This window comes from Magnolia sinica, chromosome 1 (genome assembly GCF_029962835.1).
Source record: "Magnolia sinica isolate HGM2019 chromosome 1, MsV1, whole genome shotgun sequence".
NCBI lineage: Eukaryota > Viridiplantae > Streptophyta > Magnoliopsida > Magnoliales > Magnoliaceae > Magnolia > Magnolia sinica.
This window is the reverse complement of record NC_080573.1, coordinates 58,541,942-58,557,842: the sequence shown is the minus strand read 5'-3', so window position 1 is coordinate 58,557,842 and position 15,901 is coordinate 58,541,942. Positions and strand designations below refer to the sequence as shown.

The 15,901-nt window shown below is 37.7% G+C and overlaps 1 non-coding gene across 1 annotated transcript; it reads right to left on the bottom strand.

Annotated features, from left to right (window-relative positions):
* Nucleotides 1–5,057: 5,057 nt before the first annotated feature.
* LOC131222335 (small nucleolar RNA R71) lies at nt 5,058–5,164 on the bottom strand. The gene has a single exon (XR_009160001.1). It is a non-coding gene; the product is annotated as a small nucleolar RNA R71 (small nucleolar RNA).
* Between the last annotated feature and the right edge of the window lie 10,737 nt (nt 5,165–15,901).

Below are 15,901 nucleotides of genomic sequence, written 5' to 3'. Positions count from 1 at the left end.
CCTAAGCCACTCTTGTCCTTTCCGGGTCTTCCCATACCTAAGAGTTTTTCTAATTTCTCAACACTCTGAGAAAACTTATAGTTTAGCTTAGCAAATTTTATGGATTCTTCTAAATTAACAGGAGTGTGTGATTTTCATTTAGAAGGAGCATATTTTTATCTTTTAATAGCTCAACCTGTTTGTTCAGTTTTTCAGACTCGGATTTAAGGAAGATATTAATTCTTTCTAGTCTCTCATTATCTGAGTGATATTGTTGTAAATCATTAATTAGGTGTGTATTGATTTCCAATATTTTATCCAGGTCTTTTTACAAGAATTTATATTTATTTTCAGTTAATCCAAGTCTTTTAAGGATATTGATGTTACGAATGTAGAGTTGATTGTAAGCATCTTGTAGTTTATCCTGTTCTTTTTTTTCCCTCTCAGTTTCCTCATTATCTGATGAAAATGATTCAGTGGCCTGCGGTTCTTCATTGTTCTCAGTTTCGATGGGAGTAGTTGAGGCAGTAGAGACCATAAGAATTTTCAGAGATTTCTGGTCTCCATCGCGCTTTGAGTCAGTACATTCTGAGTTTGATCTTCCGTATCATCCCATGTGGCTGCCATCGCTTTTGCTTTGGTTTTCCTATTCGGGCATTCGGTGGATTGGTGTCCAAACTTTCGACAGGTATAACATTGTGGTTCCTTGAACTTTTTACTAGATTTACCTATGAAATGTTTATTGTCCACATGTCTTCCTTTAAATGGACGGCCACGATTTTTCTGAAAGAACTTTCTGAACCGTTGTGACAACAGGGCCACTTCCTCATCTTCATTTTCTCTTTCACTTTCAATGTCCTCATTTGTTGTATTCTTTGAAGTTTTGAGGACAGTAGTTTTAGATTCAAGAGTTTGTTTGAAGTGTAATTCAAATGTTTGTAGGGAACCTACTAGTTATTCTACTTTCATTTCATCTATGTTTCTACATTCTTCAATGGTTGTTACTTTAGGATTGAACCGTTCCGGTAATGATCTTAGTATTTTCCTACAAATTTTTAGGACCGGAACTTTTTCACCTAATCCACCCATGGAGTTGCAAATGATGTTCAGTTTTGTGAAAAATTCCATGAATGTCTCATGCTCTTCCATTCTGAGACTTTCAAACTGTGATGTTAGGAGTTGCAATTTGGATTTCTTCATAGTGCTCGTTCCTTCATGGGTTGTTTTCAACAAGTCCCATGCTTCTTTAGTTGTCTCACACATACTGATTTGATTGAAAACTTCTTGGGACACAACACAGTAGATAGCATTCATGGCTTTTGCTTCAGAGGTTTGCTTTTCTTTATCAAATGTTGTCCACATCTCTTTGGCTTTTGGTTTGGTGATAGTTGTGCTATTTTCAAGTACGATTTAATCAGTTGGTGGCACATATCCTCTTTCAACTATATCCCAAACATCATGATCTAAAGATCTCAGAAAGTAATGCATTCTAGCCTTCCAGTATGCATAATTTGATCCATTAAATACTAGAGGTCTAGTGACCGATGAACCCTCTCCTTTGGCCATATTACCAACTTTAGTCAAGATCACTCTCTAGGTAAGTGAAGCCCTTAAGAGAGACCCGCATTGATACCAATTAAAATTGTGGTAATGACCGATTTAGTTGAAGTGAGAATATGCCAATATGTCCCAAAGGGGGTGAATATGACTTTTTAATCTTTTATGATTATTTAAATCCTATCAATCTTATCCTGAGTAAATATGCATGCATCAGGATTTCTTCAGAGTAACTCTAATGGCTTCCAAGCCAAATAAAGGATTGATAAGGGTCAAATATTGCATATCAGACCCTAATTGTTGCATGATTTTACGTACATGATAATGCTTAATGGAATATTTTAATTATATTTTTGTTACAGGATGAAATCAGGAGCGTTGATGGAAAAAAGAGTACTACAAGCAAGGATTTGACACTCCGAAGTCACCAGAGCAAGAGACGCACTCCAGAGAACTAAGACTGAAGAATTTACATGCTAGGGACCCGAGGAAATCAAGCCGTTCACGTTAAAAAGGCCCGAAAATGGTCCAAAATGCAAGATCACATGGTTTCCGCCATCCGATTGACTCAAAATTTCATACATGGCCTGGAGGCCATAAATAAATTGTACATATTAAATTTCAACCATTGGATATCTCGAGAAGTGGGCCAACGGACACATCAGCCCATTAATCTCCAATTTTAGGCCCACCTACAATCTGGATATACTTCAAAGTTGACTTAGACGGTTTAAATAAGATGAGCAATAGGATGGACGGATTGGATTTCTCGACAGCATCATAATGGACCCCACCTTGTGTGACATGTGCATAGTGCACATGTGCACTGCCCGTGCACCGAACGAACTAAGTCGGTCAGCAGCGCTGACCCGACTACCTTCCTAAAAAAAATGGATGTTTCCGTTTCTGGCGGTGTAACGGACGGAAAGTCCATTTTTACGGACCTCTGTGGGCCCCACCCATAGCACGTACATCTAATCCAGACCGTTCATCGTGTAGACGGATTCGAGAACTACAAAACCATGTTTACGCTTTGTGCCCATTCGTGCACACGTGTGAGACACAAAGGCCACAAGTGGACTATCCTATGACATTCAAAATTGATTTTATTGTAATTTCTTCTATGGGTCGCGTCAATGGATGTTCAAAACCATCCATATCTGACCGAAATTTCGTCGTGCATCCAATGGACGGCTTGGATTTCCCCAAAAATGCTTATGTGGGGCCCACCGAGCATCACACGCTAGACATGCGAAGGCTTACGCACGTCCGCGAAAAATGGACTTCCGGGCGGTTGTGGCCCACCCTCGTCGATCAGATGGAAGATCTGATCCATCCATCATATAGATCAGCCAAAAACGTCCCAGGAGACGTTGATTTTACGGATAAAGTGCAAAGAATGAGGGACTTATGCAGGTACAGAAGTTTGCTGCGAAAAGGGCTTTTGCTGCGCATACGACAGCTTTCCAAACCCGATTTTCTCCATTCCAGCCACTCCAGCAGCTATAAAAAGAGATGAAAAACGTAGACAAGAGGGGGGGAGAGCCAGAGAACAGATCCAGAGAAGAGAAAGAGAAGAAAAGAGAATAAAAGAGAAGAAAAAGAGAATAGAAAGAGAGAAGGATGTTTTCATTTCATCAATATTATTTTTTCTTATTTTCTAATTGATCATATGGATAGCTAAATTCCTTAGCTAGGGCTGAGATGAAGCCTCCAACTTGAATGATCCTTGTTTGTTGATTTAATCTTAACTTGATTGATTTGTTTCTTTCTCTAGTGTACTTGACTGGAATTTCCGTACTTCTCTATGCTAAGAGCTCAACCAAAGTCTAGTTATGGATGTTGTTTGGAATATTATTCTAGGTGCTTGTATCTGACCATGAACAAGTTCCTATAGAGGAAGAAACAGGAATCTACATCTCTGCATGCCTGACCATGGATGGAAAGATGTGATCCATATGCTTTAAGGAATTATACATTCTGTGTACCCAACCAAGGACATAGAGTGTGCTTTATTTATTTTGATATCAATCTGAATTAGGGTGAATCAACAGGTAAAACAAGGTTTATGATAATTAGAGGTGGATTCGAAAGTCCTAGTCTTTTCCTTGATTGAATTTTTCTCATTATTCTCGGTTATTTTTTTTCCATTGATTTTTGTTTAGGTTACTCAATTACTATCTCAAATATTTGTTGGATTAGTTAAGAAGAGTCTTTAATTTTGAATTGTGACAACCAGTCCTCGTGGAAACGATCTCGTAATACGTACCATATCTACATCTGATTCGTATACTTGCGAGTTTAAAATCATTTAAATTAGGTTGGTTTAAATAAAACATCAAGTTTTTGGCACCGTTGCTAGGGACTATTTCGGTCCAATTGGATTTAGGATTCTCTCTTATCATAATTCATAGTCTTAGGTTTTTTACTAACTTTAGGTTAATTTTTTTTTAGAAACTAACCTATTTTGTGTTTTGTAGGGTCCTGACATAAACTACTAATTTAGTAATCTCTTTCCAAATTTTCTATTTTTTTTTTCTAATTTCTATTTTTAGAAATTTTGGTTTTATTTATTTATTTATTTTTTAGAAATTTTCTATTTATAGGCTTTCTTTTTTAGAAATTTCCTTTTTTTTTTGTAATTTTAGATTTTGATTCTTCTTTCAAGTAACTTTCTATTTTCTAGTTTTAGAATTTTTTTTCCCTTTTTAGAAACTAACTTAGCTTTTTATTTCTAAGATTGGAAACTTTCTTTTTTAGAAATTAACCGTTGCTTAGGATTTTTCTAGCATTATTTTAGGAAATTCAATTTATTTCTATTATGTCCACAGGAATTGAGGAAGGAAGCTGCTAAATAAGATTGTCTTCAAAAGGAGGAGCTCTCAAATCTTCAGACATTGATCATCTCCTTTTCCGGGTTCTTCCTTCCAATTCTCGTTTACATAGCTTTCTCTTGTTTTTAGGAATTCATAACTTTTTCTTTTAGTTTTATTCATCTTAGGTTGCATCTTAATTTAGTTTACTTTCTTATATTGATAATATAGTTTATGCTAGGACGTAGATCTCTGAACATAGAACTAGCACCTTTTGATCTTGAAATAGAAAGAACCTTTCGTAGAAGATTTAGAAACATCCTATTTGAAATGGCGGAAGAGAATGGAACTAAAGCTCTTAGAGATTATTCAGCTCCTGTCCAATTCAATGCGCCTTCATGTATAGTGTTGCCTACCACCACGGCAGCACACTTTGAACTTAAGCCTAGGGTCATACAATTGTTGCCTTCCTTTTATGGTTCAGATAAGGAGGATCCATATCATCATGTGAAAGAATTCTTAGACATTTGCTCCACCTTTAAGTTCCAAAACTTTTCAAACGACTCGATCCGTTTACGCCTTTTTCCTTTTTCTTTGAAGGATAAGGCGAAAGCATGGTTGAATTCTCTAGGAGTTGGGTCTATCACTACATGGGACCAACTGTCTAAGAAGTTCTTAAACAAGTTCTTTCCGGTTCACAAAACTAATGCTCTCCATAGAGAAATTACGAATTTCACATAAAAAGAGGGTGAGCACTTTCATGAATGTTGGGAAAGATGGAAGGATTTACTTCTTAAATGTCCACACCATGGTTTTGAAAAGTGGCAACAGGTTCAATACTTCTATGATGATCTGACACCACAAAACCGTCGCATGGTTGACGCCACCAGTGGAGGGTCATTCATGACCAAAAGTGATGTCGAAGCTTCGAATTTCTTTGAAACCTTGTGTGAAAACTCCCAGCAATAGGACTATTCAAATAGAGGTGAAAGAAGTCCTTAACCACTGAAGAAAGGGGGTATATATGAGGTAGGAGTCACGTCAGATCTTTATGCCAAAATTGATAGCCTGACAAAGAAAGTGGATGCTTTAATGTTAAACAATGGACCTCCACAAACAACTCAAGTCGAGTCATGTGCCATATGTTCTAGTCTCGCCCATCCTATGCAGTCTTGTCCATCTAGTTCAGCATTTCCAGAATTTCTCTCTGAACAAGTACATGCTATGAACACCTTTCGGAGAACTGAGAATGATCCTTACTCAAACACTTACAATCCAGGATGGGCTAGACATCCAAATTTCTCTTGGGCAAAAGGACCACAACAAGGAGGACCATCTGGAAATCCTCCTATGCAACCTTACTCCCAAGTTGGCAGTCAACAACCTCAGCAGTTCTCACAGTATCAACAAGTGCCTCCACAATATAGGAAACCATCTCTTGAGGACACACTCAATCTTTTTATGCAGAGTTTACTTCAAATTCAAAAAGACACCCAACATACTTTACTAGCTAACCAGCAGAGTTTACATGCAAATGCGCAATCCATTGCCAAGCTGGAAGTACAGTTGGGTCAACTTGCTGCCACATTGAGTGAGAGAGAGAAGGGCAATTTCCCTAGTCAACCTATGGTAAATCTAAAAGGACAGTATGAGATTGGCTCTAATTCAAACCAAGAACAATATTATGAGCAAGCCAAATCAATCATTACCCTTAGGTCCGGTAAACAGATCGAGAACAAAGTAGAGATGCCTAGGGAAGAATCAAATTTCAAATCAGAAGATCAAAAGAAAGCGGAGAGACATACTAATACATCAAAAGCCCAAAAGCACGCTGACTCTCCAGGAACCATTCATGTGCCATCTTGTGTGCCTAAAGCACCTTTTCCTCAACGTCTGGCACCTGTTAAGAAAGGAAACAACTTTAATGAGATATTGGATATGTTTAAGCAAGTGCAAATCAACATTCCGTTGCTTGATGCTATCAAGCAAGTTCCTGCTTACGCTAAGTTTCTTAAAGATTTATGCACTCAAAAGTGTAAGAGGAATGTTCATAAGAAGGTCTTCCTTGCAGAGCAACTCAGCTCCATGATTCAAAACAACACTCCTCCTAAATTTAGGGATCTAGGAGCTCCTACCATTTATTGTGTCATAGGAGAGCATAAGGTTCAGAAAGCGTTGCTTGATTTAGGGGCCAGTGTTAATTTGTTACCATATTCAGTTTATGAGCAACTGGGACTTGGTGAGTTGAAACCAACTAAAATAACATTACAACTAGCTGATAAATCTATCAAGGTGCCCTATGGTATTATTGAAGATGTGTTAATCCAGGTTGACAAGTTTTATTTTCCAGTGGATTTCATCGTTCTAGATACTCAACCTGTCCAGAATCCTACAAGTCAAATCCCGGTCATCTTAGGACGTCCATTCTTGGGCACATCCAATGCTATCATAAATTGCAGGAATGGAGTTATGAAGTTGTCCTTTGGTAACATGAAGATCAAGCTCAACGTTTTCAATGCTGCACAACAACCAGTAGACTCGGAGGATATATGTGAAGTGGACATGATTGAGAGTCTAGTGCATGAATCTTTCCTTCAATCTTCCGAAGACGCACTTGAGACTTGCTTAGCACATTTTGGCATGGATTTTGACATAGAGAATTCCATCCAAGAAGTCAATGCATTGCTCGATTCTACTCTTATAATGGAGACTGTCAAATGGAAAGCGAAAGTGGAACCTCTTCCACCCTCTGAGTCTAAACCGGTCCCATCTATTGAGAAACCACCTGAACTTGACCTTAAACAATTGCCTGAAAACCTCAAGTATGCATTTTTAGGTCCGTCTGAGACCCTACCTGTCATCAGAATGTCTAACCTTGAGAAGGAACAGAAGAACAAGTTGCTTAAAGTGCTTAGAGAATATAGGGCAGCTATTGGGTGGACGATAGAGGACATGAAGGGAGTAAGCCCCACTTTATGTGTGCATAGTACTGATCTTGAAGAAAATGCAGAAACATCGCGTGAAATGCAAAGGGGGCTTAACCCTAACAAAAAAAAGGATGTTCGAGCGAAGGTGCTTAGATTGTTAGACGTTGGTATCATTCCAACGGAGGTGCTTAGGTTGTTAGACGTGAAAGAAGTCATTCGAGCGGAGGTGCTTAAATTGTTCGATGTCTACCCCATTTCAAATAGCACGGTTCAAGTTATTCCCAAAAAGTCCGGGATTGGTTAATCAAGATGTTGAGGAAATTTATTTGGTGGACCCAGGTTATCAAGATTGATTAGTTCATGGTCCACTCTTGTCTGGCTGAAGACGTTAAACTTAGCGCTCCTAGGAGGCAACCCATCTTTTCATTCCATTTTATTTTCCTTGTCAGTTCAATGTTTCTGGGTAACATTACTGCAAACCCTCACGAGACTACAACTCGTCCACTAGGGGCAACCTAGGGGTTTAAAGGCTTGTTGCATACGCTAAATGCAATCGAGAGCACCTGCGAAAGTGGTATAGGTAGGATCTTCTTTTTGTGATGTTATTTTTGTTATTTTGTTTTTGCTGATTTCTCTCTTGTGCTGACCCGCTCTTACGTTGATATCTTTTCCATCACTCCTCTTTTATTTTCGTTGTCCCATGTGCAATGCATGTTTCTTTCTTTTACATTGAGGACAATGTAGATTAGGTTGGGGGTGGGAGATTAGGTTACCTCATCAGTATTTTCTTGGTCTTGAGCACAAATTGTGAAAATTTTTAAATTTTTCTGGAATTTCTTGTGCATTTGAAGTGATTTTGAAGGATAAGGGTGATTTTAACATTGCAAGGTACAGAATGTCGGTAATTTATAACTCTTGGATTCAGTCATCTGTTAGATTTCACAGTTAAGTTTAAATTGTTAACCCATGATTAGAACTTTTAAACATTGATTGAGTCATGATCTCGCATATCACATCTCGGTTGCACATTAAGGTTCCGTTTCAACATTGAATGATTAACTTGGTAATCACTAAGCATGAAAGGAACCAGCCTGAAATTTTTAGCTTCGGTCTATAACTAAGAATTGAGAGAAAGCGTAAGTCATATAATCTTCACCATAGGTTTGCTCCCTATAAGTGTAGATTCGATTCCCTATGGTTGTCATTTGAAAAAGTTAGGCGACAAGTTTTCGCCATAGGTTTGCTCCCTATAGGTGAGGAATTGATTCTCCTCCTTGGTGTTACTATTCATAAAGAAAAGCAAAGGCTGACAGAATGAAAAGTTAATCTGTAAGGCAAGTGTTGTCATGCATTCTGTTGTTAATTACTAATGATATCATGAAATTGACAATTGGATCTCTTAATGATAGTTAGCCGAGATTACACTATACACTCATGGAACTAAATGTTTAGAATATTCTAATTAATGAATTAATATTTTGAAATTGATTATGAAGTTTACCGTGAGCTTGATTCTAGAAAGAAAAATTATGTGCACCGTTCATGAATCTTAAAATTCTCGCGCCTCGACGATCTGTTCACAAGTCACTCGGGTTCACAGGAATTGTTTTTTATTTCTAAAATTATTTTTCACATGTTTTGCTCGGGACTAGTAAAATGCTGGTTGGGGGTTGTGATAAGGGTCGAATATTGCATATCAGACCCTAATTATTGCATGATTTTGCGTACATGATAATGCTTAATGGAATATTTTAATTATTTTTTTTTACAGGATGAAATCAGGAGCGTTGATGGAAAAAGAGTACTACAAGCATGGATTTGAGACTCCGAAGTCACCAGAGCAAGAGACGCACTCCAGAGAACTAAGACTGAAGAATTTACATGCTAGGGACCCGAGGAAATCAAGCCGTTCATGTTAAAAAGGCCCAAAAATGGTCCAAAATGCAAGATCACATGGTTTCCGCCATCCGATTGACTAAAAATTTCATACATGGCCTAGAGGTCATAAATAAACCGTACATATTAAATTTCAACCATTGGATATCTCGAGAAGTGGGCCAACGGACACATCAGCCCATTAATCTCCAATTTTAGGCCCACCTACAATCTGAATATACTTCAAAGTTGACTTAGACAGTTTAAATAAGATGAGCAATAGGATGGACAGATTGGATTTCTCGACAGCATCACAATGGACTCCACCTTGTGTGACATGTGCATAGTGCACATGTGCACTGCCCGTGCACTGAACGAACTAAGTCGGTCAGCAGCACTGACCCGACTGCCTTCATAAAAAAAATGGATGTTTCCGTTTCTGGCGGTGTAACGGACGGAAAGTCTGTTTTTACGAACCTCTGTGGGCCTCACCCATAGCACGTACGTCTAATCCAGACCGTTCATCGTGTAGACGGATTCGAGAACTACAAAACCATGTTTACGTTTTGTGCCCATTCATGCACACATGTGAGATACAGAGGCCACAAGTGGACTATCCTATGACGTTCAAAATTGATTTTATTGTAATTTCTTCTATGGGTCGCGTCAATGGATGTTCAAAACCATCCATATCTGACTGAAATTTCGTCGTGCATCCAATGGACGACTTGGATTTCCTCGAAAACGCTTATGTGGGGCCCACCGAGCATCACAGCACCGGACATGCGAAGGCTTACGCACGTCCTTGAAAAAAGGAATTCCGGGCGGTTGTGGCCCACCCTCGTCGATCAGATGGAAGATCTCATCCATCCATCATATAGACCAGCCAAAAACGTCCCAGGAGACATTAATTTTACGGATAAAGTGCAAAGAATGAGGGACTTATGCAGGTACAGAAGTTTACTGCGAAAAGGGCTTTCGCTGCGCATACGACAGCTTTCCAAACCCGATTTTCTCCATTCCAGCCACTCCAGCAGCTATAAAAAGAGATGAAAAACGTAGACAAGAGGGGAGGAGAGCCAGGGAACAGATCCAGAGAAGAGAAAGAGAATAAAAGAGGAGAAAAAGAGAAGAAAAGAGAAGAAAAAGAGAATATAAAGAGAGAATGATGTTTTCATTTCATCAATATTATTTTTTCTTATTTTCTAATTGATCATATGGATAGCTAAATTCCTTAGCTAGGGCTGAGATGAAGCCTCCAACTTGAATGATCCTTGTTTGTTGATTTAATCTTAACTTGATTGATTTGTTTCTTTCTCTAGTGTACTTGACTGGAATTTCCGTACTTCTCTATGCTAAGAGCTCAACCAAAGTCTAGTTATGGATGTTGTTTGGAATATTATTCTAGGTGCTTGTGTCTGACCATGAACAGGTTCCTATAGAGGAAGAAACAGGAATCTACATCTCTGCATGCCTGACCATGGATGGAAAGATGTGATCCATATGCTTTAAGGAATTATATATTCTGTGTACCCGACCAAGGACAGAGTGCACTTTATTTATTTTGATATCAATCTGAATTAGGGTGAATCAACAGGTAGAACAAGGTTTATGATAATTAGAGGTGGATTCGAAAGTCCTAGTCTTCTCCTTGATTGAATTTTTCTCATTATTCTCGGTTATTTTTTTTCATTGATTTTTGTTTAGTTTACTCAATTACTATCTCAAATATTTGTTGGATTAGTTAAGAAGAGTCTTTAATTTTGAATTGTGACAACCAGTCCTCGTGGGAACGATCTCGTAATACGTACCATATCTACATCTGATTCGTATACTTGCGAGTTTAAAATCATTTAAATCGGGTTGGTTTAAATAAAACATCAAGGATCCAGTCATAAAATTATTTGTAAGATAAACAAGGTGCCAATTATAGTTTACGATGGATGTGACTGTGTGTGAGATGTGATCTCAGATAATCAAATATGAAAGTATATAAGGAAATCACACAAATAATGGAAGACAATAGCAATCTCAAACACAATTATTTTTATAGTGGTTCAACTACTTATCTACTCCACTTCCGACAGAAGCACTCCACCCTTGAGTGTACCAGATCTCACTAAAGGAGGTTTCACAACAGTTTCACCTCTAACTGGATGTTTTAAATCAGGTTCACCTATAATAAGTACAACCTACACTTAGGCTGACACAATGAGTCTACACAGCAAACTTTATGCTCTCATGAGCAAGGGTCAACACACAACACCCGAATTTTAGGCCACACAGGCCAAGGATCCACACAAGAAACCTCACCAATTTATGCTTCCATGAGCAAGGGTCAACATAAAGCACCCAAGTTTTAGAACACACAGGTCAAGGACCTATACAAGGACCTAAGATTTATGCTCTCCACAGGGGAAGGGTCAACACAAAGCACTCCTACGTACACTCCCACTAGAGGCCTCCTATAAGGACTTGCAAGGAGTGAGAAACACCTTAGACCCAATCCTACAGAAGGAATGATCACAAGGGTCCTCTTGACTCTAATGACTTACAAATAAGTAGATGAACCCCATTTAGTGCGTTTGATTAAGATCTGCTCCTTTAATGATGAAGAATCTTCAGCTCCCTTGAACCGTAACTCAGAAGATGTACCAATACATGGTGATGGGTTGGGTCAAGGTTATGATGAAATCCTGCTCTATTAAATGTTTTCCTATAAGGGAGATAGAGCGATTCCAATCATCTATGCATTCGAGGCATCCCAGCTTAATGATTTGCCATTAAGGTAGTAGCTATAGGATCCTTAAATGGGGAAGTTCATTCCCTAATCCCCTTTATTGAATTTCAATATGAGGGTGGATTGGAGGATGAACTTCCATGAGAGAAAAGGTTTAGGGTATATGATCTGGGGTTAAACACACAAAAGCACTCTCTATTTTCTCTACAAACAACTAAGGGAAATCTCTCATTAAATAGGCAAAAGGTTCCAAAGGATATAAAACGGTCACATTTTTGATAGAGTTCGATATCATTAAGCAGGGTCAATATCTCAATAGCATCGACTGACCGCTCGATGACATGAACTCAACTGTCAAATGCTTTTGAAAACCTTTTGCCAACTGATTGAGGAAATCAAACGGGTGTCGATGTCATCAGATTTCAAACTCCAATTTCATCAACATGAGGTTCGATTCCTTGACATTTGAAAATGTGAGAGCACTTGCCTTTGAAATATTTCAGGTATATGATATGATCGAGCATCACTCGATATCATCAGAATTTGTAAAGCGATGATATCGAGGCTAGTGCCGATTCATCAATAATTCCAAGGAATTTTCCTATAAGCTTGCTGGACAATTTTTATCCACTTTGATGATATCGACCATGCCTCGATATGATCGATATTTGAATATTGATTTTATCGAGTGACCATCGAACTGAGAAAAAACAACCTGAAAAACTTGCTAGATAGATTTGTGTCCCAGACCAATATCATCGAAGGGCTTTTAATATCATCGAAATTTGAATTCCGAGGATATCGAGGAGCTCTTCGATATATCAAGGATTACATGATTTGCTTTAGCAGAACTTTTGACACAACAGACCAAATGTTGATTTTATCGAGTCGGCTCGATGGACTTGAGATTCAAACTTCGATGATATCGATGCGTCCATCGATCCATCGATAATTTAGTCCAAATATCTTTATGGTTGATTGACATCTTAAGTCCTCATTTCGATAATATCGAGTGAGCTTAGAGGACATCGGCAACAGGGTTCGATTTCATCGAACTACTTGTCGATAAATCGACAAAGGTAGAAAACTTTAAGATTTTCCTGAAGTTTGAGAAAGTTTTCTAACTAAAAATATCTTAGGTGTTCTGTTCAAATTTTAAGGTTTTAATTACCTAGTGTTTTGGGACATGGGATGTGAGGCTAAGATTTACCTATGGCAAGTTCTGGCACACATTCAGTTGAGGCAGACGCTTGATCAATCTTCCTATGAGGCTCCTTTGTCTAGCTGACTCAACGATCACGCTAATTGACAAACCAGGGCACTTTCTGAGAGAGAGAGAGAGAGAGAGAGAGAGAGAGAGAGAGAGAGAGAGAGGGCGAGGGGGAGAGAGGGTGATGGAGGGCAGCAACCCTGGAGAGCGAGAGAGGGACAGGGAGGGAGAGGGAGAGTGAAAATGAAACTGAAAGGTTCTCCAACTTGTATTTAGGGAACTATATGGACGGTCCTCTCATGAGCTCGTGGTGCCCACTATGATGTATGTGGTTTATCTAATCCGTCCATTAATTTTAAATTCCAATAATAAGTCATGATTCAAAAAATGAGGAAGATCGAAGGCCTAAGTGGACCACACAAAATATAAATGATAGGGACTTGATATCCACTTTTTCCTATGGTATGTCCACTTGAGCCTTCGATCTGCCTCATTTTTTAGGCTCATGCACTAAAATTAGCCGTAAAAATGGATGGACGGCTTAGATAAAATACATACATTTAGGTGGACCCCATGGAGGGTCTTAGGAGATCATAGCCTTTGCTCATTTTTTTTTTGTAGTAGGTTCACCTTAGTTTTGTATACCAAAATTTTTTGGGATATCCCGTAACCTAAAGGGGACACATCAAATGCAAGACGTTAATGTTCTACGCATGTCATGGTGGGGCCCACATAGATTGATTTCATGGGAAGTTCCCATGAGGTCGACCTTATAGTACCATTTGACTATTTAGGTAATTCCTTCATCAGTGTTATTCTAACCATGTAGAGCCTCCCTTAATATATTTTGTGTATATTGATGCCGTCCATATATATTTGCATCATATTTTAGGATGTGATTCCAAATTGTAAGAACTTGATAATCTTAAGTGGGTCATACCAATCAAAACAGTGATGAATAACCATTAAAAACCTTTTGAAGGCCACAAAAGTTTTGGGTCAATGTGATCTTCATAGTTTTCCTTCATCCAGATGTTCTTTACATTATCAGCATGTTGGATTGCAAATAAACACTACTAAAACCTTAAGACGAGCTCTTTATTATTTTTAATGGCAAGGCACTATATTACTACTCTTTCCAATGGTGTGGTCCACCTAAGATTTAAATCAACACTTTTTTAATACCCCGCCCAAAAATGGACCAGAGAAACATATGGACCACATGGATATACAACATATCATCAAAATCTCACTTTGTTATTAAACTTTTCAAAATTTTTTTTAATACAAAATCTCAATTTCTTTTTTCATTTTTTTTTTCAAGTTGTCAAAATTTTCACAATTTTTTTTTTTAATCTTTTCAAATTTCTTTTACAAAATATCATTTTTTTATATCTATTTTTTTAAAATACAAATTATTAACTTTATTCAAAGTTCTTAATTTTTTTTTTCAAAATCTCAATTTTTCTCAAACTTTGTTAATTGTTTTTCTAAGCTTCTTTACTAATTTTTTTTTTCAAATTAATACTTTTTTTAAACTTCTCAATTTTCTTTTCCAAAATGTCAATTATATATCAAAATCTTGATATTTTTAAATCTTATTATTTTTTTTTAAACTTCATTTCCTAAAATCTCGATTTTTAATAAAATAAGAAGGATGTAGAGTGAGAAACTAATGGACGGCCTATATTTGTAATACATACATCAAGGTAGCCCCCACAGTAACCCCACATTAAGGCATGATCCACCTTGCGTGAGGGAGTCAGGGCACCGGGCAATTTTGGGCCTATAAAACTGAAGGACCGTCTCTAATGTAGATGGTATCAGACTATCTCAAATGATCACTATAAGACAGCTAAAGACCGTCTCTAATGCAGACGGTCTCTGACCGTCTCAGATGACTACTATAAGATGGCTAAGGACTGTCTTTAATGCAGACGGTTTCTAACAGTCTCAAATGACTGCCTATAACACATCTAAGGACCGTCTTTTATTCCATATGGTCGATATCTGTCTTTTCTCCGCAGTTACCAACGGATTTTGACCGTCTTAAATGATTTGTGGATGTTCAACATTTATGAGATGATTTTGCTTCATATTAAAGATGGTTACGAGCCGTCTGAAATTTTAGAGACGGTTCATAGTCGTCTTTAAACCAAGGGATTTTCTAGACGGTTCACAACTGTCTCAAAATTCATCTTATTTCCCTCTTTTTCACGAAGTGTGCATAATTAGATGAATGCTTAGTGATTGATAGGTAGCATATTTCACACACACATATACACTATCTTGATATAGACTAAATGCTTATTTGTAATTCATTTGTAGTCTATGTGATTGGACCCTCTATTGGCTTGGAAGCCTTAGAGTTAAATTGCCTTACTTAGTTTAATTATTAATTAGTTTAAGTTAGGCAATTATTGTTTTAAATAGGTCCTAATCACCCCCCCTCTAGGACATAGCTTTCATTCCTTAGATCCACTACGCTTTCGCAAAGTGCATCTATGGTAATCCCATTACGCCACAAGCACAATTTCACGATGTAGTAATAACTCGATGAGACCAAGGTTGTACCCACAGCGACTTGCAATTTGTTTAGTTTTTGAAATACGTTTGAACTAGAACTAGAATTTAAACTAATTAATGAATTATGGTGTTTAAGAAGTAATTGGGATCCACTAATAGCTTTCTTAATGTAATTTACTTGTTTCAATTAAATCACACAACTGGACTTGATGTCCTATTCTATCTAGTAGGATAATAGAGCAGTTAAATCATCATTCATCAATTTAAAACTTAT